The sequence below is a fragment of the Artibeus jamaicensis genome, unplaced genomic scaffold (assembly GCF_021234435.1).
Source record: "Artibeus jamaicensis isolate MK-2021 breed Jamaican fruit bat unplaced genomic scaffold, CSHL_Jam_final scaffold_286, whole genome shotgun sequence".
Taxonomy (NCBI): Eukaryota; Metazoa; Chordata; class Mammalia; order Chiroptera; family Phyllostomidae; genus Artibeus; species Artibeus jamaicensis.
The window spans coordinates 6,633,260-6,654,414 of record NW_026522034.1 but is presented as its reverse complement, the minus strand read 5'-3'; the positions used below and the strand labels follow the sequence as shown (position 1 = coordinate 6,654,414).

At 50.0% G+C, this 21,155-nt stretch overlaps 1 protein-coding gene across 2 annotated transcripts in view; it reads left to right on the top strand.

Moving 5' to 3' along the window:
- The first annotated feature begins 413 nt into the window (after positions 1-413).
- THSD4 (thrombospondin type 1 domain containing 4) overlaps positions 414-21,155 on the top strand; it is a 585,083-nt gene continuing 564,341 nt past the window's right edge. Inside the window, exons 1-2 of one of the 2 annotated variants that reach the window (XM_053656867.1) lie at positions 414-675; positions 1,570-1,803. The gene's annotated coding sequence lies outside the window, so the exon portion shown is untranslated. The remainder of the gene's footprint in view (positions 676-1,569; positions 1,804-21,155) is intronic. The other variant, XM_037137274.2, reaches the window with a different exon arrangement.

Here is a 21,155-nt window from a genome sequence, read left to right as displayed (position 1 = left end):
CCTCCTCCTCTCTGGTTTACAGAACAATTTTCCTTGCTGGCTTACTGCCCCAGCCCCATCCTGCTCTGCAACCCAAGGATGTCCACCTCCCTTCCGTACTTCAGTCCTTTGATATATCCCGTAAACCTCAGGATAAGACTCACGTGGAATTCAAGACCTTCCACCATCTGGCCCTTGCTTACCTCCTGGTTTCACCAGACATAGCCAGCCCGGTCCATTCTCCCTCTCACTCTCGCCACCCTCTTAACCTCTGCGTAGACTGCCGGTCCAAGTATGGGATGGGACCCAGGGATCTGCCTCTTTCATCCTTGGAAGAGGCCTCAGGAGTCACAGGGAAGGGCTGGGGGGCTGGCTGTTTCCGAGGCGGCCGCCAGGCGGCGGCAGGAGCAGCCCCAGATGACAGCAGGAGGCCTCGAGCGCGGGAGGGAGGAGGGACGCAGGAGCGCGGGTCCCGGCTCTCCAGATCGCAAACTCCGAGCCAGAGCTTTCCGCGCGCGCCCGAGCCGCTGGCTGCCCGCGCGGACCGACGCGGAACCCGGGCGCAGCCGGAGTCCGTCTAGGGTGGGCGCGGGGGCGGCGGCAGCGGTCCATGAGGCGGGCTCGGGCTGCCCGGCGCCTGGAACCACGAGGGGCGAGGCGAGGCGGCCGCTGGCCGCTCAGGACGTGGACCGCCAGGTGAGCAGAGCTGCCCGCGCTGCGTGCCCCGCTCCCCCTCGCGCTGGGTCCGCCCCGCCCCAGCCCCGCTGCTGCCGCCTCTCGGGCCCCCTCTGAGCCGCGGCTCCGACGGGCGCGGGGCGCCAGGGCGCAGTGGGTGTGTCCGGGGCACTCAGGACTGCGCCCGCACCCGGCTCTGGAAGCCGGCCGCGCCAGGTCCCTGCTAACGGCTGTTTTCCTCTCTGCGCTTCCTGGAGGATTTGCTCTGCCCCTCCGGCGCCAGCAATCACCCCTCCGCCCTCCAACTCTGAAACTCTTGGGACAGTCCACTTTGGCAGTCCCGGAGTCCGAGCCCGCGCGCTCTGGGTCTCCGCAGGGGCCGGCGAGTGCACACCCAGCCTGCGCGCCCCCACCCCACCGCGGCCAAGAGCTAGCTGGGTCCGGTCTAGGTTGAAGCGCCTCGAGCTGCGGGCCTCGGCCACGCCGTTTCCTAAAAAGCCTCAGATCCTCGTGCGTCTCAGCTAAGCCGGGGCAACCTGGCGCTTGTGGGAGTCGGAGAGGATGTGTTGTTTCCACCAACTCTGGACACTTCCCCGAGTGCAGCTCAAGTACCTGCAGTCCCTTGGCGCGCTCTTAGAATTAGCTTTTCCAGAGCTAGCTCACCTTGGAGCTTCAGGGGCCTGGGAGCTAATTTTTTTTTTCTTTGAAATAACATCAGCCCAAACTTGGGAAGGGGCTTCAGGACGTTCTTAGGCCCACGTAGCATCTGCAATGTGTGGGTCTGGTGTTTCCTGCTTAGTCCATACCCAGCCCCGCGCCCCCCAGCCCACACTACTTATGCCTGTTTATTGTGCGTACTTGGGTCTCTTCCCGTCTCCTTTGTGACCCCACCACGCAGCGCTTCTGCTTCTGCAGGCAGGAAGTGAATCTGAAGTCTTGGACCTGGTAGCTGAGCGATCTGGTGGGATGCCTGTTGGAATTTGGAGTAAGAGAAACAGAGACCCAAGAGAGGTCTAAGGAATTATCTTGTCCAACTGTCACGTCGCAACTGAAGGCACCCAGACACAGAATAGTCGAAAGATGTTTCAAAGGTTGTACAGTGCTTAAAACCTGCACAGCCTGCACCTGTCTTCTCCCTCGCTGATAAAGGTGATGAATTGGTCGGGCTTGATAAGGTCTTACTGGGTCTCAAAATATAAAGAGGCAAACATTTGAAGAACGTTATTTGAATACAGTGCTCCACAATTCCTATATATATTTTTTGGCACCACCGTTGAATTCCTTTAGAAAACAAAGTCCTTGCCGAGGAATTGATTCGAGGGAGCAGATGGGAGTCCTGGGACTTTCCTATGAGCCTGTGCAGGACTGGAGCAGGGGCTTCCCCAGAGGTGCTGGCCTGGGAAGTGAGAGCCCGGTGTTTACTGAGTAAGCAGTGCTTCCCCTGGGCCTGTGTGGGGAGGCCTGGTGGGTTCAGCTCATGGGGGCTTGTCCTTGCCGGGCACTGAGCGGAGCACAGGTGGGTGCTATCTTCATCTCAGTCTCCCCTGTCATGAAAAAAGTTTCTGGCTGGCTGTTAGGAAAAAGTAAAATAAAATAAAATACAACCCAAAGTTGGGGAGTAAGATCAGGGTTGGAAATTCTGATTTGGAGGTGTTATTGTTTTTGTTTTGCTTAGAAATGCTTGTCAGGATGGCAACTAATTACACTAGGGAGAGGCCGATAGCATCCCTCTGCTCCGTCCCCCACATTTCTCCCCATGGCACCACCTCTCCCCCAGTTGTCCCAGAGTCTCCACGTCTGAGTGCTCCTGACGCCCCTGGTCCCACCCCCCACATTCACTGCTCATTTATTACCAAGTCCCTTCTACATTCTTTTGTGATATCTCTGAAAATTACTTTCCTGTCTCCATTCCTTCTGCCTCACCGTCCGTCCAAATTACAGCGATAATGTCCTCTCTTGACTCCTGGCCACGGTCTCTCTTTTTTTTTCATTTTAATCCATCTTTTTTCATGCTGACAGATTAATATTCCTAAAATTCTGATTTCACCACATCATTCCTCTCAAGAAATCACAGTACCACCCCCCACAGATTCATTTCTATTTAATTTGCCTCCAGCAGATATTTTCAAGTGTCTGCTGTATGCCAGGGACTGTAAACTGAATGCTGGAGCTTCAAGGAAGAACAAGACAATGTCCTTGCCCTCAATTTGTTGACAGGCTAGCAGATGATTAATGGCCACCTGGGAGAGAAAGAGACATAAAGAAATAACCACATGCAAAAAAACAATGCGGAATATTGGGGGTGTGCAAGACATCAAGGAGGCACAGATGAGGGACACATTTTTCTGCATGGGAGGAGCTAGGGAAATTACAGCCAGGCTTTGAAGCATGAGGTGGAGTCCAAAGAGGGAGGAAAGGCTGGAAGAAGGGAGGGGTACTGGCTAGGGGGAAGAGCTTGAGCAAAGCTCTAGAGATATGGAAGTGCTGTTATGGACAGGGTTGAACCCAGGTCATTCTTCATCGGAGCATTTAAAACCATTGTAATACCAGTGTGCTTTATTGATGCCAGACGCCCCAATTCTTTCCTGCCTGGAACCCTCACTCCATTTACGCAGCCTCTTCGCTGCGGCTCAGACGTTCAGACGTCCTCCCTGCTCATCCAGGAAGTGTGTCCCAGCCTCCGCGCACATTCCCCGTGTCTCTGTCCCTCCGTGGACCACCGGCTGTGTTCTGCGTTCTCTGCCCTTACTCTCCATTCAGCCTGGACGAGTCTGGGTGGGCGAGCCGGATCTTCCCAGGGAACCTGAAGTTTCTCCAAGCAGCCCCTTGGCCTCTGCTCTGTGGGCCTCTCCTGGGCAGGTAGCACGGTGCCAGCTCATTACCGGCACTGGCAGGCTCCAGAAAGTGACTCACCAGGGTCCCACTTTCTTCATCTTTCTCTTCTTTTCTCTGAATGCCCTCCCTTTTATCTGGGTTGTGTGTGCACGTGTGCACACAGAATTGTGATATTTACGTGTGCAATGTGTGGATATAAAGGTTTCGTGTCCACTTATTGACTGTCTTCTCTGAAAATAATGGGTCAGAAATGTGATGTCAGGAGTAACACTTGGCGCAGATTGATGCTGGGAAGGGGGGGGCAGCTGGAGGAGGGAGGGTGTTCAGTGGGAGGTCCTTGCTCTTCCGACTCTGCTCCTTTTCAGGACCCCTCCTCCTTCTCGCTCCTCCCCGGCAGGATCCGTGCCCTGGTGCTGGGACACCCCACATCTCCTGGGCCTGTTTTGCCCTCTTTTCTTCCCACAATGTACCGACTTGACCTCTCTGGTTCTGGGCGCCTCGCTGGCCTGATGAACTTACTTGGGTTATGTTTGGTGAGCATGGGTGCACACTGTGCTTGTGCGTTAGTCCTCCGGCACCCATGGTGGAGATGTCATCGTCTGCGTTTTATAAGGAAGAAGACTCCGGGTTACTTGCCTGAAGTCGACAGCTCAGGTTTTGAACCTAAATCTTAGAACCCAGCTCTCTGAGTCTGGCGCTCTTTCCAGTGCATCATTTTTTTCCTGAAAGGGTTGTCTTCAGAACATCTGAATCGGAGTTAGGATCTGGTGGAAAAAGATTTTTAAAAAAGATTCCATGGTGGAGGCGGGCCTAGGAGTTGACATTTTTAAGATTGTCTCAGGCGATTCTTTTGCAGGCTCACGTGACAGGTGGTCAATTCCTAAGCCACTTTATTCCAGGTAACAGGCTCCTTTTTTAACAGAGGCCTTTGACTCTAAGGCACAGGGGGCAAACACAAGCCCTGTGGGCCAAATTATCTGATCCTCCACCTTGTTTTATCTGGCCCGGCACCATGTTTGTACCCGGCGGCAGGGCCGAGCTCTTGCTTAACTGTTAAGGAGCAGTTACACTTATACAGCCCTAACATTACGTTCGGCCCTTTGAAGGCAACCACGAGGCTGATGTGGCCCCCGGTGAAAATGAGTTTGCACCCCTGCTCTGAGGAGTGAGCCAAGGAGCATGGTGGCCCAGGCCAGGTGGAGAACCCTCTTTTGGTGAAAGGGGTCTTCAGTTCGGTCCTGAAAGCACACTCCCCACCCGCTGATGGGAGCAGGTGTGGAAGTCCTGCCTCCATCTGGCTCACTGTGAATTGCTTTCTGGGCCTGAGCAAGTGCTGAGGGAGAAGGATCGGGGTGGGTCATATGGGAACCCCCAAACTTCTTGGGGTAAGGATTGGGCTGGGATTCCCCAAACAGGGCCAACCATCCCTTGCCAGTGACCCCCTGTAGGCACAGTGAGTTGCACCAGAATGGGGTCTGGTCATTGACAGAGTTCCTTCATTCTAGAAGCCTTTATTTTGCCCCTCTCTGCCCCCTAGCCTTGGTTTCCCCATCGGTGATAAAGGGATGGGCAAAGCCCAGGGGGTGCTGTAGGGGCCAGGGTGCAGGCACGCAGAGCGTTTGGTGAGGGCCTGGCGCGTAGTAGGTGTTCAGTGTCAGTTTTTGTCCTATTTTTCTTATCCACTTGTATCTGATCAGTGCCCGACAGGCTCTTGGTGCCCAATATATGTGCAGTAGAAAAAAATATAATTGTAGGCCTTCTCAGGTCAGGGGGCTTGTGTATAAAGGGCCCCCTTTGAAACCCAGCAGATGAACACACCCAGCTGGGCAGTAATAACAGCAATGAATTCTCCACTCTGCATCCTTTCCCCACATCAGTTTTTCTTTGGATTCCTCCCAGGAGAATCTAAGAAGCAATTAGGCAGCAGTTTTCTTTATTATTGGTTAGTCATCGTGGTTTAGTGGTCTGTTTCTACCGATGTCTTCCTTTGACCTAATCTCTCACCCAAACACACTTTGCACATTGTCTTCTCCGAGGGGCCTTGCTGAAGCTGATCACTCGGTGCCTTGGCAGTACCAGTGGTACTGCCAGGATCTTGGTAGAATTGTCCCTTAATCCCTCTCCTCTTGGGTGTGGTCCAGAGGACACAGGGCCAGCCTTGTACTGTGGTGTCTCGTCCCAGCAGGGTGGCACTGGGCAGTCCTGGACCTGGGCTGGGCGGGGCAGGGGTGGGGCCTGCCCCACCCTCCCAGCCAGCTGGCTGGCTGCCCGAGGGCTGGCCAGCAGTGAGGACCCAAGTAATGAGTGATTAATGGGCGCCCCATCTAATCTCCTGCCAGGGGAAATGAAGGGCCAGCCATGGGCCAGGCTCGTCTTGACCTGCTCCAGGTGGGCTTGGAATGCACCCAACTCAGGATGGGGATTAAGGCTTGAAAGACAGGAGGAAATGAGATGTTAACCCTTTAGACCATGGCCCTCAGAGCCCCCGTGGGGAAATGGCAGGGGGATTAGCTGCAGACATCCAGTGAAGGGGATGCGGCCCTCGGATGGCCACAAACCATGTCTTGGACTTAACTGTTTTTCTTGCAGGCTCAGTCAAGAGAGGTGAGTTTCTTCTGGAAAGGGCACACAGACTGCTGGGAGGCTGCTCTGCCTGCTGGGGTGACATCAGCAAGTTAGAGATCTGTCACTGCTGGACACACTTTCCCTCCTGAAGCAGAGAGCCTCGGGCTGCTTGCCATTTTCAGGAAGATAGAGGGGCGAGTCCGGCACTGCCCGACACCCCTCTTTTCCCCAGCGCGCCGCCGCACCGTGATAACCGGGGGGAGCCAGGCTTTAGGCCTTGGCTCCACTGTGCTGCCTGTCCCAGAACAGCTTCCTTAACTTCACCTACGGTAGCTTTCCAGCCTGTAAAATGGGGGTGATGGGTGAGAGTCATGACCATGTCAAATGCGGCAAGCAGTCTCGGGCATGTGGAAGTGCTGCGTGAATGTTCGCTAGCATTTTCCCCTCACTTATCCTCCCTGAGATCTGAGAGCAGGTCTCCTCCGAAGGATCTAAGCAGCTTCTCCTCCCCCCTCTAACACTTGCTTAGGGTGAATTGAAAACTACTCTGATTGATCTGCTTGTTTGACCCCTGACCTTCACATGCCTCGAATTCTGGTCCTCTTGCCCCTCCCTTTGCTGCTGGCTCCCGGCCTCCAGCTGCCCTTTTATTACATGGCCTGCCCCTTGCCCCGCCTCCACACCAGGCCAGGCGTGGAGGCTGGGCAAGGGGCAGGCCATGTAATAGAAGGGCAGCTGGATTCTCCTGTGGCACAGCCACTTCCACACCAGCTCTCCCTGCTGCCCACCTTGCTGTGATGTAACAGCCGAGGACCGGGGCTGAGGGTAGAGAGGGGAGCTGCTTGGAGAGCAAAACTTGTGCTGTAGAGACCATCCTCTCTACAGTAACGCTTTTTAGGAAGGAAGGGGGAATGTTTAAAAACAAAGTCTTTGATTTAGTTTTTTAGTATGGTAAAGATACCGCTTCATTTTTTAACTGTGTACACTTTTTAAACAAAATGTGCTTCATTTTTTAACTGTGTACACTTTTTAACTGTGCTTCATTTTTTAACTGTGTACACTTTTTAAACAAAATGTATTATTCAATAAAGTGAATTTTTTTACAGTTTTTGAAAATGGATACAAATTAAATCACTCTCCTTTTCTGCTTTCTCTGAGCCCCTTTGCCTCATCCTTGATTGAAGCTATTAATGGTAACACATCAGTGGTTGAGAGGAAGGTCAGGCCACAGGGCGGCCCTGTGGGACTGGCTGAGGGTTTTCGTTGCTGGTTATAGGTAAGAGTTGGAGGTGCAGCCCTGTCTTCAGGCTTTGAAGGCTCATGATAGGATATGCCCTGATGTTGTAGCTTCTAGTTTCACAGAGTGTCTTTTCCAGAACAGACAGGTACCCAGGCCCTGCTTGACTTTAGTGAGGTTTTAGTCAAGGCCCAGGATTTCATTCTGCTTGAGGTTCAATTTTTTTGGCCAGCTCAGAGAGAAGGAGCCACTGTATTAGAGAGTTCCTGTAATGTCAGGTACTACATTAATGTGTTTAATTCTCTCAACAATCCATGTGAGCTGGTTGGTCATTAGTACTCCTGTTCTACAGCCTAGAAACCTGAAGCTCAGAGAGGTTCAAGAACTTCTGTGGGCTCACACAGCAAGTAGGTATCAGAGTTTTGTCTGAATTCCAGTTCATGTGACTAAAACCTGTGAGCTGGGGAAAGTAATGAGCCAGTCAGTGCCTCAGTCTAATTGTAATCCACCAAGAAGTCTGATTGTAATTCACCATTGTAAAGTGTATAACTTAGTGGGTTTTAGTTTATTCACAAAGTTGTGCAACCATCAACATTACCTAATTCCAAAATCTGTTCATCATCTCAAAGAGAAACTCCGAACCCATCAGGGGTCACTCTCCACTCCTCCTTCCCCCAGTCCCTGGAAACCGCTCATCTACTTTCTGTCTCCATAGATTCTGGACATTTTATGTAAATGGAATTATTCAATATGTGCTCTTTGGCGATTGGCTTCTTCCACTAAGAAGAATGTTCTCATGGTTTGTCCATGTGTCAGCACTCCGTTCCTTTTGTTTGTGGTGTCACCCACCTTGAAAATAAAAAGTAAGCTGACTATTTTGCTTGGAGAGGGTGTGAAGTTACAGTCTCAGAACAGAGGCAGCTCAAAGAGACGCCCAGTCTTTCCTGTGGGCCTACTGCAAGGACTGTGAGAACGGGGGCAGGTGCAGTGGGAGCTCTGGCCGGAGTGCACAGGTGGGGGCGGGTGGGGGCTCCCAGGTCTGCGGCAGCAGGCAGGCCCGGCCTCTTTCCTCTGGAGACCTTCATGGGCGGCCCTGGGCTTGTTCCATCGGCAAAGCCTGTGGGATCCACCCTGGAGAGGCGGCGTGGGTGCCGCGGCGCTGCCCAGGAGGTGCGGTGCAGACCTCCGGCACTCCACCTCACCAAGGGCTGCAGCCTGCTGTACCATGCTGCGCGCTGAGACAGCACTGAGGGCGGGCCTTTTGCGTTTCTACAGAGGATACTTCATTGTTTTCCGATTACAAAAATGAGGTCTATTTCTAAGGTATATTTATTGTAGGAAATGTACAATATAGAAAAACCACAAAGAAGAAATTAAAAATCATTATTCCCCAACCAAGGATGGCCATTATTTTTAATATGCATCTTTCTATCCTATATACATATATATACACACACACTGTTTTTTCCTAATTTTTTAAATTTATTAATTTGACAGAGCAAGAAGCATTGCCTTGTTGTTCCACTTTATTTGAGCATTCATTAGTTATTCTTGCATGTGCCCTGATGGGGGATCAAACCTGCAGCCCTGGAATACTGGGATGGTGCTCTAACCAGCTGAGCTACCTGGCCAGGCCCACATACACACTGTTTTATAAAACCGGTATCATGTTGGACATACTGTTTAGTTCACTAATTTTTTTCACTTGACAATACACCCTGTGTTGTTATATTTATTGTTAGATGCATTGTTACATGGGGTTACATTTTCTGTGAACTAAGTAGTCGCTATTCTTCCAAAGCATGATTTTAATAGCTGCAGAATATTTTTTAAATACAAAATTGCTTAAACAGTCCCCTATTTTTGGGCATTTATTTTCATTTTTTCAATATGATTTACAAATGTAACTACCTTTTGTGTGTTTTTTATATTTCTGTTAATGCATTGCATTGTTTTTGGACAAAAGATAAAAATATTCTTAAAGTACTTGATACATACAGTCAAATAGCTGTACAGAAAGACTGTATGATTATAACTCCACAGCTCTTATTTTTTGAGTTTTACTGTGCATGTAACTTTAGCAAACCATCTCTCCCTCCCTCCTTTCTCCCCTTCCTCCTCCACTTTCCATATCTGCATAGTACACTAACAGCTTACATTATTATTTTCTCCTTGATGTTGGCCTATATTTTCATTTAAGCATGTGTACATTCGTCTTTTTCACATGTGATCTTATGGAAACATTTCCCACTCTTGACCTAGTCAGGGTTTCCATTTTTTGAATTGTCACTTGTTTTTATTGATTTTGGCAAGAGAGGAAGGGAAAGAGAAGAGAGGAAAGGGAGGCATAGATGTGAGAGAGAAACATCGATTGGCTGCCGCCCACATGCACCTTGACTCGGGATTGAACCTACAGACTAGATATGTGCCCTGCCTGGGGCTGAACCCTCAGCCTTTTCGGGTACGGGATGACGCTCCAACCAACTGAGCCACTCAGCCGGGGGGGCGTGGTTCACATTTGTAAGCATAATGACCATTTCCGTCACTTTCTCCATTGCCGTTCCCCATTCCCTGTTAGCAGTCTAGGTTGTTTCTAGTTTTTCCCGAGCCAAAAGTTAGTACTACCAACGTGAATGTTCGATTTGCTGTCATTTCTCTTTCTTCCTCTCCTCTCCTCCCCAGCCCCTCTCCTCTCCTTCCTCTCACATTCTGTTTTAGAAACTCAGGTCCCGGCCATGGTATTGACCAGGTCAAAAGCAGGAGCCTTTGTCTTAACATCGATGCTGCTCAGAGGCTCGTCAGCAAAGATGCACCGGGGAGCCGGTGAGAGTAGCGGGAAGGAATGGGTGCTTGTTTTGTGCCTCCCTTTCCATTCCTTATTGGGTACCGCTCTTCCTTTCGGTTCAAAGTTGGGGAACTCAGCCCCTCTCCTGGTAAGAGATGTAAGAGCACTGTGAGGTGGGGACTTTCTTAGCAGCACACGGGGAGACTACAGCAGTGTTCACATGTATGTGGAATCACACAGTACGTGCTCTTTCGTGACTGGCTTCTTTCTCAAAGGTCTTGGCAACTTCTGAGCTCGTGCTGATGTGCTCCAGTGGTCCCGTGTGGGCGCCACTATGCATTCCTTCTCTTTTGCACTCATTACTTCTGCGCTGTGCTAGGCCTCAGGCACCCTGCTTTGTGAATGGGGTGGATCCCTGTCCTGACTTTGCCACTTACTACAGCGTGTGTGGAGTGAACAGCAAACTCCTGGAGCTTCAGTGTCCTTGTCTGTGTGGTAGGGGAACAATCACTGTCCATGTTGTAGGAGTTAGAGAAGACAGCATGTGTACAGTGTGTGTCCCTACAAAGCGCCTACTATGTGCCTTAAAGAGCACTGCAAAGTCCATCCAGCTTAAAGATGAAGATGGTGTTTCTGCCCGGGAGGGGATCTGCAGCCTTGGAGGGGCAGGTGCGGAGGGTGATCAGTGTGATCCACACTAGGAAGCAGGGAGGCTGGGCCCCCCGGCCCCTGGAGAAGGGCGTCACACTGACATGGGTAGGAATTTAGAGACTTGAGCCCTTTCTGCAACCTTAACAGAGGGAACAGTCTGGGGGACGGTGGTCGGGGGAGAAAGGAAGTAGACGCCTGTTATGTTTTATGGTAGGGCAACATTCTTGAGGACCTCACAGGATTCAGATCTCTCATTATTCAGACTATTTTTCCCATAGAATAAATAAATGTAAAGCGTATGCATGTGTGCTTGACACATTGTTAGACCGTGTCGGGGTTTTGCCTTAAAGTTGCTTTTCACATTGTAGGTGTTACCTCTAACATCGCGCAGTGGGTTTGCTCATAAATGGCCCACTCGGTATCTCAGGACAGTAACTTGGCTTCTTTGGTAGCCACGCTGGCTGTTGTTGGTGCTGTCATTATGGCTCAGTGTGCTTCCGTCGGGCGTCGTCCTCAGACAGTTGTCTAGATCAGGGGTCAGCAGACGTTTTTTGTAAAGGGCCAGAGAGTTAGCGTTTCAGCTTTGTGTGCTGGATGGTCTTTGTTGCGACTAATCAACTCTGCCTCTTGAGCACAAAAGCAGCCATAGATGATACATAAATGAATGGACCAGGCTGTATTCTAGTCAAATTGTATTTATGGACACTGCAATTTGAATTTTGTATAATTTTCACATAATAAAATAGTTTTCTTCTTTGGATTTTTGTTCAACCATTTGACAAAAACAGGCAGTTGGGGCAGGCTTGGCCCACTGGCCAGAGGTTGCTAATGCTGGATCTAGATGACTGCAATATTTGAAAATTGTTATAAGTTGTAAAAAGAGTGAATGTTAAAATGTCCCAATAGTCAACCAAACCACTCATAGAAGTTCCAGAGTTCATTAAAGTACAGCTTAATTCATAAGTTCTGTTACCAGCCTGCATGTTACCACCCTAGGCAATTACTTCACCATGGTTTGTAGTTCTTTAAGAAGTTCTTCTAGCAAAATTTAACAATTTAAATCATGTTATTCAGAGATTTAGACATCAAATGACTTTATAAATTTCACAATTCAAATTATATACCATAAAACTGGGTATTATTTCATACTGTCCTAGAGTCTAGCGAATCTGCCGGACTCTCAGCAGATTGATGGCCTCTGGTGGGGTGGGTGGGACTTGATTGTGGCTGGAACTTTCATTCTAATCGCCGGGGGAGGGGGGTGGCACATGGAAGGGACCCCGAGGTTTGTGTCGGGCATATGGTAAATGTGGGACAAGTGTTTGTTCCCTTTCTCTCCTTCTTTTACTCCCCTCCCCAAAGTTCTGTATATTTGGTCAGCTCCAAAACATGCTGAGCCTCTTTGAAATTGTTACTGTTGGTTCTTTCCACATGCAGTAAAGTCAGTAACCTTTTAAAATGGAAATAAAAACAAAGGCTGTTAGAAAGCAGTTTCCTCTCCTGGGTCACTGGCTTTCTTCTGCGGGAGAATGAGCAGTGCGGTGCTAAGACCTCTGGCCAGGGCCAGACAGGAGGCCCCAAGACTAAGGAAGGCGCCTCCGGCGGCAGGCAGACCCAGCTCTCCAGCCAGGAGCCCGGCCTGCGGGCTGCCCTGAGCTCTGCGGCTCCTGGTGAACCTTTGTGTCAGGGATTCCGACAGCAGGAAAGCCAAGATCCTCTCCAGATGGAAGACCACCAGCCCCGAAGGTGACTGTGATGCTGTAGTTCTTGGCTCACGAGTGTGGCTTTTCTGTGTGTGTTGGATTGGAAGGTCTGTCTTCAGGAGGTGTGTGTTTGTGTTCTTCAGGGGTCGATGGCACATTACCGCGTGTGCTTTCTGGCCTCAGGGTCTGGCGGGGTGTGGAGGCGGGCAGCCATGATCCTTTGGCTGGTTAGATTTTTATATTGGGCTGGGGGCTGGCTTGTCCCGTGCTTTAAGAACTCTTTGGATTATAGACGAGTGGTCTTGGAGCCACGGGCATGGGCACGGATCTCTGACTTCACCACTGACTTACCACGTGGCCTCCAGCAATCCACGCTGCATCCCTGGAGTCATAACTCTTCACTCCTAAATGAATGGTGACAGCCTAGGCCATTTCTGAGCACCCGTTCTCAGTCGAGATGTGTAGGGAGCCTGGGCTTCCGCTCCACCCAGCGGGACCAAGACATCCCTCCTCTCCCCACCGAGGTGGTCGGAGGAAGCCCAGTGGCCAGTCAGAGCCCTTATCAACACCCAACCCAACCAGGCCACGCATCACTTCCCCCACACCCGCCCCTGCTGCGCACACACTCACTCCTACCCTCCCAGCCAGCGGGGTATCAGTGCAGACCTGCCACGTGGCTGGAACTCCCACCCCTGCTCAACAGTAACGATGAGCTCCCTTTGCCCCTTGGGTATCGGTGGAAGCCGCACGGGGAACCTGGGCTTCTGCCCCTGCCTGACCATAGTGAGGGGGTGCCCCCGCCCCCGCTGGAACCGTGCCATGTTTAAGGAAAACCCAGAGCCTCGTCACATGACACCTAAAATGTCCGGGTTTTGACTGAAAATCACTCATCACACCAAGAACCAAGGAGATCTCAAACCGAGTGAAACAAGACTCTGAGTCGCTGCCGGCACTGAGGAGACAGACGTGTGGGAACGACCGACAGAGGTTTTGAAACAGCCCACGTCACAGCACGTTAGTGAGACAGTCCTGCTTGAAAAAACACGAGAAAAATACAGAAAGAGTCTCAGCGAGGAAACCGGAGCTAGAAAGGAGAACCAAAAGGAAAATGTTAGGACTGAATACAACAGTAACTGAAATAAAATCTCACTGGGCGGTCTAAGCAGGAGAATGGGAATAACAGAGGGAAGAGTCAATGACTTCGAACGTGTAACAGCCAAGTTACCCAATCTGAACAACAGGGAGAAAACCGATGTCAGGGAGAAAAAAGAACACATCCTCAGGGGCCTGCGCCTTGACAGAAGATACGATGTGTGTTTGAAATCCTAGCAGAGAAGAAAGAGGGTGGGACTGGACAAAGTACTCAATGAACTAATTGCCGAAAACTTTCCAAGGTTAGGGTAAGACACAGACATGCAGACTCAAGGGGCTTACTGAATTCCAGAGAGAAACCTGTAGCAAGATACAGCATCACTGAACTTCTGCAGATAGTTTGGAAGAAGAAGAAAGTAGGAGGAATCAGTCTACCAGGTTACAAGATTCTCACGTAACTACCATCCTCAAGACTACGTGGTATCAGCAGAGGGATCGGCACATAGGTCAGTGGAACGGAACAGAGAGCCCCCAAATAGGCCCCTCTGATTTCTGACGAGGTGCACAGGCAAATTAGAGAAACCCTGACTGTGATTATCTGAAGGATGATTTGGATGAGGCTGGTGGAAATGGAGGGAGAGATTATTTGTATACCTGAGAGAGAACACAAGTGAAGAGTGGAGTGTTGGCAAGACTGGATCCTGGGCACACAGGTGGGCGAGTCGCAGAAGCCCAGGGAAGCTTTGAGCTTTATTCACTGGTAGGATGGGGATGTCACCACCGAAGTAGGGCACCTCAGCAAGTGGAGAGCGTGGTGTGGAGTTGGTAACCTGGTCACTTTATTATTTGTCTTAGGTGGGCCATCCGTGGGAGGAAATTAGAAATACAAGAAAGCAGTCTGAACAAGAGGATAGGTCTTGAGATGTTGGTTTCTGAGACCTCAAAGTGAAAGAACGGCCAAAGAGGTCACAGTGAGGTAAGAGTCCTCCCCCAGACTGCACAGCTTATTAGTGAGGGCTGGGTTATTGCTAGTGTTTTTCTAGGCCTGGCTTAGGTCACAAGGTGACCAACAAGACAGAAAAAAGAGACTGGAAGAGGACAGATTTGCATGGCCATTGACGAGGGAGTATGAGAAAAAGGGTACAGTAACAGTTTTATCCTTGCTATACCCAATTGCCTTCTATTGTTCCCCTTGACCTCTGGGTGACCTTTGACCCCAATGACTTGCCTCCCTTGGTTTCCTTGAAAATGTTTCCTATGTTATGAGACAGCTCTGTTTCACATTATTATAATCTTAATGATGGCACCCGATTTCAGCTCTACCTAATAGCAGACTGTCACAGAACCGTGTCAGGGAAGTGTGACTAATTTGCTAGGTTTCTGCTTTCTTCTGTGAGGGTACCCAGAGCCTTTGGATACATTGCACAGCAGCGACTACCACAAATCACTGACTAGATTTCTATCACTTAAAAAAGTAATAACATAACTCAAGTGGCAATGCAAAGCTGAGCAGGAAAAGGTAAATCCTTTCCCCTGATGTTCAGAAGCACCAAGGGCAGAGTGTGTGGCTGGCTGATTTATGGTGGCTGCAGCACACCGAGCCAGGATGTGTTCTGGGCAGGCAAATGCGTGGGAGCACTGGGGAAATACCCTGGACTCACGGCCACAGCCGTCCAGGATTGAATAGGCCAAGTGCAACCTCCTGCACGGCATCTGCCCTGGCCAGGGCCCAGGCCGCAGCCCGTGGGGTTGCAGGTTTGATGTCGTGTGTCAGGAGGCCTGACAGGCATTCACCGCCACATGCTAGACAAGCCATGCTCCAAGAATTGGGCGTCTGGGGCTCAGATCGTGCGGCTGCCACTTACTGGCTCTGTGACCTCGGGCAACTGGCTTCACTGCCCGGAGCCTCAGTCCCCTTTTCTGTAAAATAGGGAAGTCAGCAACACCTTCCTCAGAGAGTTATCTGGAGAATCAATCAAAATCTCTGAGAAGCACTTAGCCTAGCCTGTCATGTATGGTGCACTTAATATGTGTTTTAAATCTCCAACCCCAGCTTTGTCTACAACTAACTGAAAACCTTGCACCAGTCATTTTATTTCCTTGTGTATCAATGTATTCATCTGTAAATCATGAATTCAAAATGATGGAGTTTGGGAGTTGGGCTAGAATCTCCCAGTTTTTTTTTTTTGTGCTTTGTGATTCCTTGATAAGATATTAATCTGAAAAGTCACAAAGGATGTAATGGATTGATTCAAAGACATAAAATAAATATTTATTGACGTAAAAATTATAAACAAAATTAAAAGGCAAAAATCTAACTTAAAAGGGGTCACTGACAAGCTAAGGGCTACCACCCTTCAGGTCAGAAAGAGCTCTTAGAGTTCAGTTCAGAGCGTTGTTAGCACTGCAGAAACGTTGGTAAAGACATTGCAGAAAGAGACAGTATACGTGGCTAATAAAAATGAAAATCTATTCCACTTTACTAAAGGTCAAAAGAGTACGTATTAAAATGAGGTCCTCTCTTTGGTTTTGCCTGTTGCAACAAACACATGAATTGCATGCCCGTCGGGTGCCAGGGGAGCCCACAGAAGCCTCCCTCCTGGGAAGGCGGGCCGGGCGCATCGCCTGCTTTCACGTGGTGCGTGGGGCTCCCTGACTAAGCTGCGTAATAGAGCATGAGGGGTGGTGGCGTCAGCTGCCTTTACGGAGCTGCTAGTTCGACCTGCCACAATTTCTCTTTTCCCCTGTTTGTTCACTGGGTGGGAAAAAAATAGTCAGGGTTTCTGAGGCCTAAGGCAGTGCGGGGGCTGCTGGAGGAAGGAGCCCGGGCTCCTGGATTTCTGTGTGACTGTGCGGAGCAGAACGGCTGCCCTGCCTGCCCACATGAGACAGTGCATTGAGCAAACGGCTTTTTGTTGTATTAAGGCATTGAAATGCTGGGATGGTTTGTTGCAGTATCCTAACTAATTACCAATTTAGGAAAGATTATATAATGCTAACACTTGGCAACTATGTCTATTCCATCTACTTACTACCTGTGGGATTTTAGGTGGAGTTACTCTTTGAAAATAGGCCGTGTGTATGAAGGATCTTAAATAGTCATAACTTTTGGCTTAGTGATTCTATTTTTAAGAATCCATCACAAGGAACTAAGCAGCATAGCAGAAAAGGAATTTTATACAAAAATGTTCATCACAGAGTCCAACAGTTAGGGAACTTAGCTAGACATGTTACCTGGCTTCCATAGGATGAACCATTGTTACGCAGTGATTAAAAAGATTTCTGAAGATTACTAGTGAGAAGGTCATGCTTTAACATAACAGAATGCAAAACTGTATAGATGATTTTGTTTATGTAGAAATATGTGGAAAACATGCAGAAAATATGTGTCAGCATTCTGCATAGAATAAAGGCCAGAAGGAAGAACACCAAAGAGTTTCACAGTGGATAATCCAGATTGTGAGATTACGAGTAATTCTATCTTTTCTCCTTATATTTTTCCATAGTTTTAAATTTTCCTCTGTAAACGTATAATTTTATAGACAGACTTACCCCTAAAACAATTTCACATTGCAGTGTTCCACCCAGCCCTGAAGCATCTCCCCTCGATCTATGTTGCAGATGAATGTGGTACTTTCTGAGAGTTTGTTCTTTCAGTCTAAGTGCACTTGGAACACCCTCCTTCCCCAGCATACAGGTGTGTTTTTGTGTGTGTGCGCTTGTGTGGGTACCTGTACCCAGGTGCTTGTCAGACTGCCAGGAAGCCATCTGTAGGTGGCAGCACCTGGGCCTTGTGTCAGAGGAAAGAGAAGGAAGCCCAGGACGGAGGGTAGCTTGGTCTGAGCCAAAGCCGCCTTTAGTGCTACAGCCGCCTGCCTCTCACCAGGTGGCTGTAGGGTATACAGGGTTTCAGAATAAGATGGATCTCTTGGAGAAGCCTTGGTGGCATGTCGGAAACTCTGTAGTTCCCGCACTGTGGCTGTCTGCTTTTGTTTCCTTTGATAACTGTAACCGGGAATTACGAACCGCTTTTGGCAGAGGATGCTGGGGAGAGGTTGTGTCTGAGAGGGGAGGAAGGCGGGAGTGTGTCCCTGGGGCTTTGATTCCGAGGCAGAGTGGCCAGCCTCGCGTCGCAGTTGTTCATTTGTGTGCGTTAGAGTGGCACAGAGGGTGACTTCACTGGTGTGAATTTCAGAAACAGTGAGCAGTTAGCACAGAAGAGGAGAGTGTCTGTTCAGATCCCGGGCTGGGTAGCAGCACCTTGGAAGCACAGCGCACTCACGCCTTGAAGAGAAGGCCCTCCACGTGAGACTGAACGTCAGTCAGCTGTCTGTCATCACCAAACACCTACGGCGCCCCAGCTGCTACTCTGGGCAGCAGGAGCATACAAAATTAATCTTCAAGGAGTCTTTCCCCTTTTGTAATCCCACGTCACGGGAAGGAAGGATGAGCATAAATCATAACGATACACAATTGCTCAGTTGGAGTTCTCCACATCAGACTTACACAGAAGTAAAGAAACTCAACCAGGTTTATCAAGTGCTGTGAACCAATGACTGAGTAGTATGTGGGGTAGAGGAAGGGCTCCCACTCAGTGGGTTTCTCCCGTGGATCTGCAGGATCCTGTCGCCTGAAGTGGAAAAAGCAACTGTGCAGAAGCCGGAGCAACTGGCTCATTTATTTTAAATATGTCTCCTGCCTGATTCTTCTGCCCTTGAAGGTTTGCTTAGTTACCTGGGAAATATTTTTTTAGGACCGAAAGCAAATACAAATTCCATCAGTGTTAATGACCATGAAAAGGGTGCAATTTGTGTTGAAGTCCTGAACTAATCTAGGCTGATTACCTAATTTCTCCAGGTAAGAAAGGAGAAGTCAGGTGCTTGCTTTAATAAGTAACACAACCCACTGTAAGGGGGCGAACTTGAAAGTATCCTGGGAGTTTTAACAGTCTTCTCAACACTTCCTCCTAATTCATACTCTGTAGGTTGTCCTGCTGCTGTGGGCAAACAAAACAGTCTGTGGTGCAGAGGTTCCGTGGGAAGGAAGGAATTCGGTGGCTGGGTGTGAATGTGACTAGGAAACAGGGTGGGCTCTGCGTGGGGCTCCGCAAAGACCCGGAGCAGAGGGAGCACCAGGAGAACATTCCTCTGGCTGCCTCTGGCCCAGTAGGAAGAGGCTGGAAATGTGACCAGCCTGAGGCCACAAGGTCAGCTTTCCCAGTGCCCTCCTGGCGGGGCTGGGATTCCCTGAAAGAGCTGTGGAGAGTGGCGATGGCCACGGGAGGGGTCCCGGAGGGTTGGGCCCTCTCTGGAGGCAACAACACACATTGAGGTGTGTTGGCCCGCCTTCCCCGGTCCTAGGGCAGGCTGTGGACATTCAGTGAGCATCAGCAATAGCAGCCAGAGTGTAACCAGACGTGGAGCCTGCTTTCCAGGAAGTTAAAGTCTGTTAGAGACATGCTAACATCCTTAGTCATCCCTGCATTCATCTGTTCACCTGTTAATTCATCAGACTTTCATCACGTGGCCATCTGCACCAGGCCCAGGCGGGTAAAGATATAAAGGTGAGAAAAACGTAGCCCTGGCCGTGAGAAGCTCCCCGTCCAGCATGCTTGGTGTCTGTTAAAAGAGAAGATGTTCCCTTTTCTTTTAAGCTTCTAGACCCTGTTTTAAGCTTCTGAGCTTCTGTGTCTCCACTGTGGACTGGCACGTCGCCCGCCACATTGTTTAGGAAGGCTATTTAAAGGGTGCCCCTGCCTCCGTTCTTCCTGCTCTGGATAATGCTCCCATTATAAGTGGGGCATACCTCCAAGACACAAGAGCACCTCTTTTTCTGCCTCTTGCTTTCTTGCCTGCCCTTCTTGGCAGCCTTCTCCTTTCTCCAGCCAAAGTTCTTTCTCCAAGACGCCCTGCGTCTTTGCAGCTGAGGGGTGCAGAAGACGCTGTGAATGCACCTCCTCCACTGCCTACCACCTCAGGACAGCGTGGACAGCCTCTCCCTGATTTCCACTGCCCAGCCTGCTCCTCTCCACCTCCCCTTTGGCTCACTGGGCTTGGCTCTAGACCAAGAGACTAGACTCCCTGGTCCCCTACCCCTTGTCATTCATTCACAATGTGCTCTCTCTCCACCGGAGTGTTTGTTTATTCACAAAATGCATGAGTCCCTCGTTTTCTTTGGAAGGTTCCAGAAGCCTTCATTTTCCCCCAAACGTCATCCTTCAGCCACCTATGACTTCCCTGTGCCTGAGATGCCAACTCACATTCTCCTAATCCTTCAAGCCTGTCTGGTCCATGGAGGATCCCCAACCCAGAGGCATCCAGTGCAGGGTTCAGAGGGTGGACCCCGGAGTCACGCTGCCTGGCTTTGAGGCCACCAGCGTGCCCGATTACTAGCTGTGGGCTGTGGGAAATCCACTAACCCTTCTGCGTCTCAGTTTTCCCCTCTGTAACCTGGGGCAGCAGAGTTATCTACCTCGTGGGATCTCTATGCGATTAGATGAGATGGTACGTGAAGTCTGTGGTGCAGTGCCCAGCGTATAGCAAGAGTAAGGGTGTGCTCACCACAAAGTCTGCTGCGCTACCTACTGCCCTGGGTGTGGGGGCTCCTTTTTGCCTGTGCCAGCCACTGGGCACACAGTCTGAGGTAATTTGTCATTGTCAAAGAAATATTCATTTGTGTATTGAAAAAAAATTATTGTTCTGCCTCAGTCAATACATGTGTAGACTCCTCAAGGAGGAGGGAGGGCAGTACCCCCCCACCTCACACCCCCCTCGTCATATCAAGTGTCTTGCACGAAGCCTAAGCCGGTAGGCACTGTGAGCTCATTAGCTGGTGACCGGACTGCCCCACATACACACACTCAAGGACCTCAGGAGGGCGGTGCCAGCCTGCAGGGGCCATGGGCCACTCTGCTGTGTTGTGACCGCAGGACTTCACGCATTCAGTCCCCGAAGATGATACCTGGGAAAAGACCTGCACCAGCAACCCGTGTTGAGATCTTTTAAGCCAGCCCCGTTTGTGTGGGGCAGAAGACACTGTCGAATGAGGGTTAAGTGCATAAACTCTGGGCTCTGGCTGCCTGGGTTTGAGAGCCGACTCTGCCACCTGCCAGCTGGGTGACTTTGGAAAAGTTCGTTAACTGCTCTGTGTCTCCATTTCCCAATGGTGACTACATCAGGGGTGTGAGAACAAAATGAGTTATATGTATAAAGCACTTTGATTCTATCTGACACACAGTAATCACTCAATAGATGTTCGCTAGTGTCCTCAGTTTCCTTGTTATTATCAAAATAATAGGTTATAATATTGCTTACCTTGGCTGTACTTTGCTCTAGGTCATGTTCATGATGCAATAAATAGTCATTCCCGAAATGTTTCGTCTCCTAGCACATCGGTGAGGTAGAGCCAGTCCTGCTTACTCATTCGTTCACCCAGCCATTCGCTTATTTACTGAGTGTCCAGCTGTGCAAGGTCCTCCACCAGGTGGGAGGCAGTGCGTCTAGGAGAGTGAAGAGAAGGCCAGCCCCAGTGTTGGTGGTCTGTGTTCGTCCCCACCCTGCCCTCGGCCCACGGTGTGGCCTCAGTTTTGCTGGGAGGATTAAGTAACATAACTTATGTCCCATGTCTGGTGCTT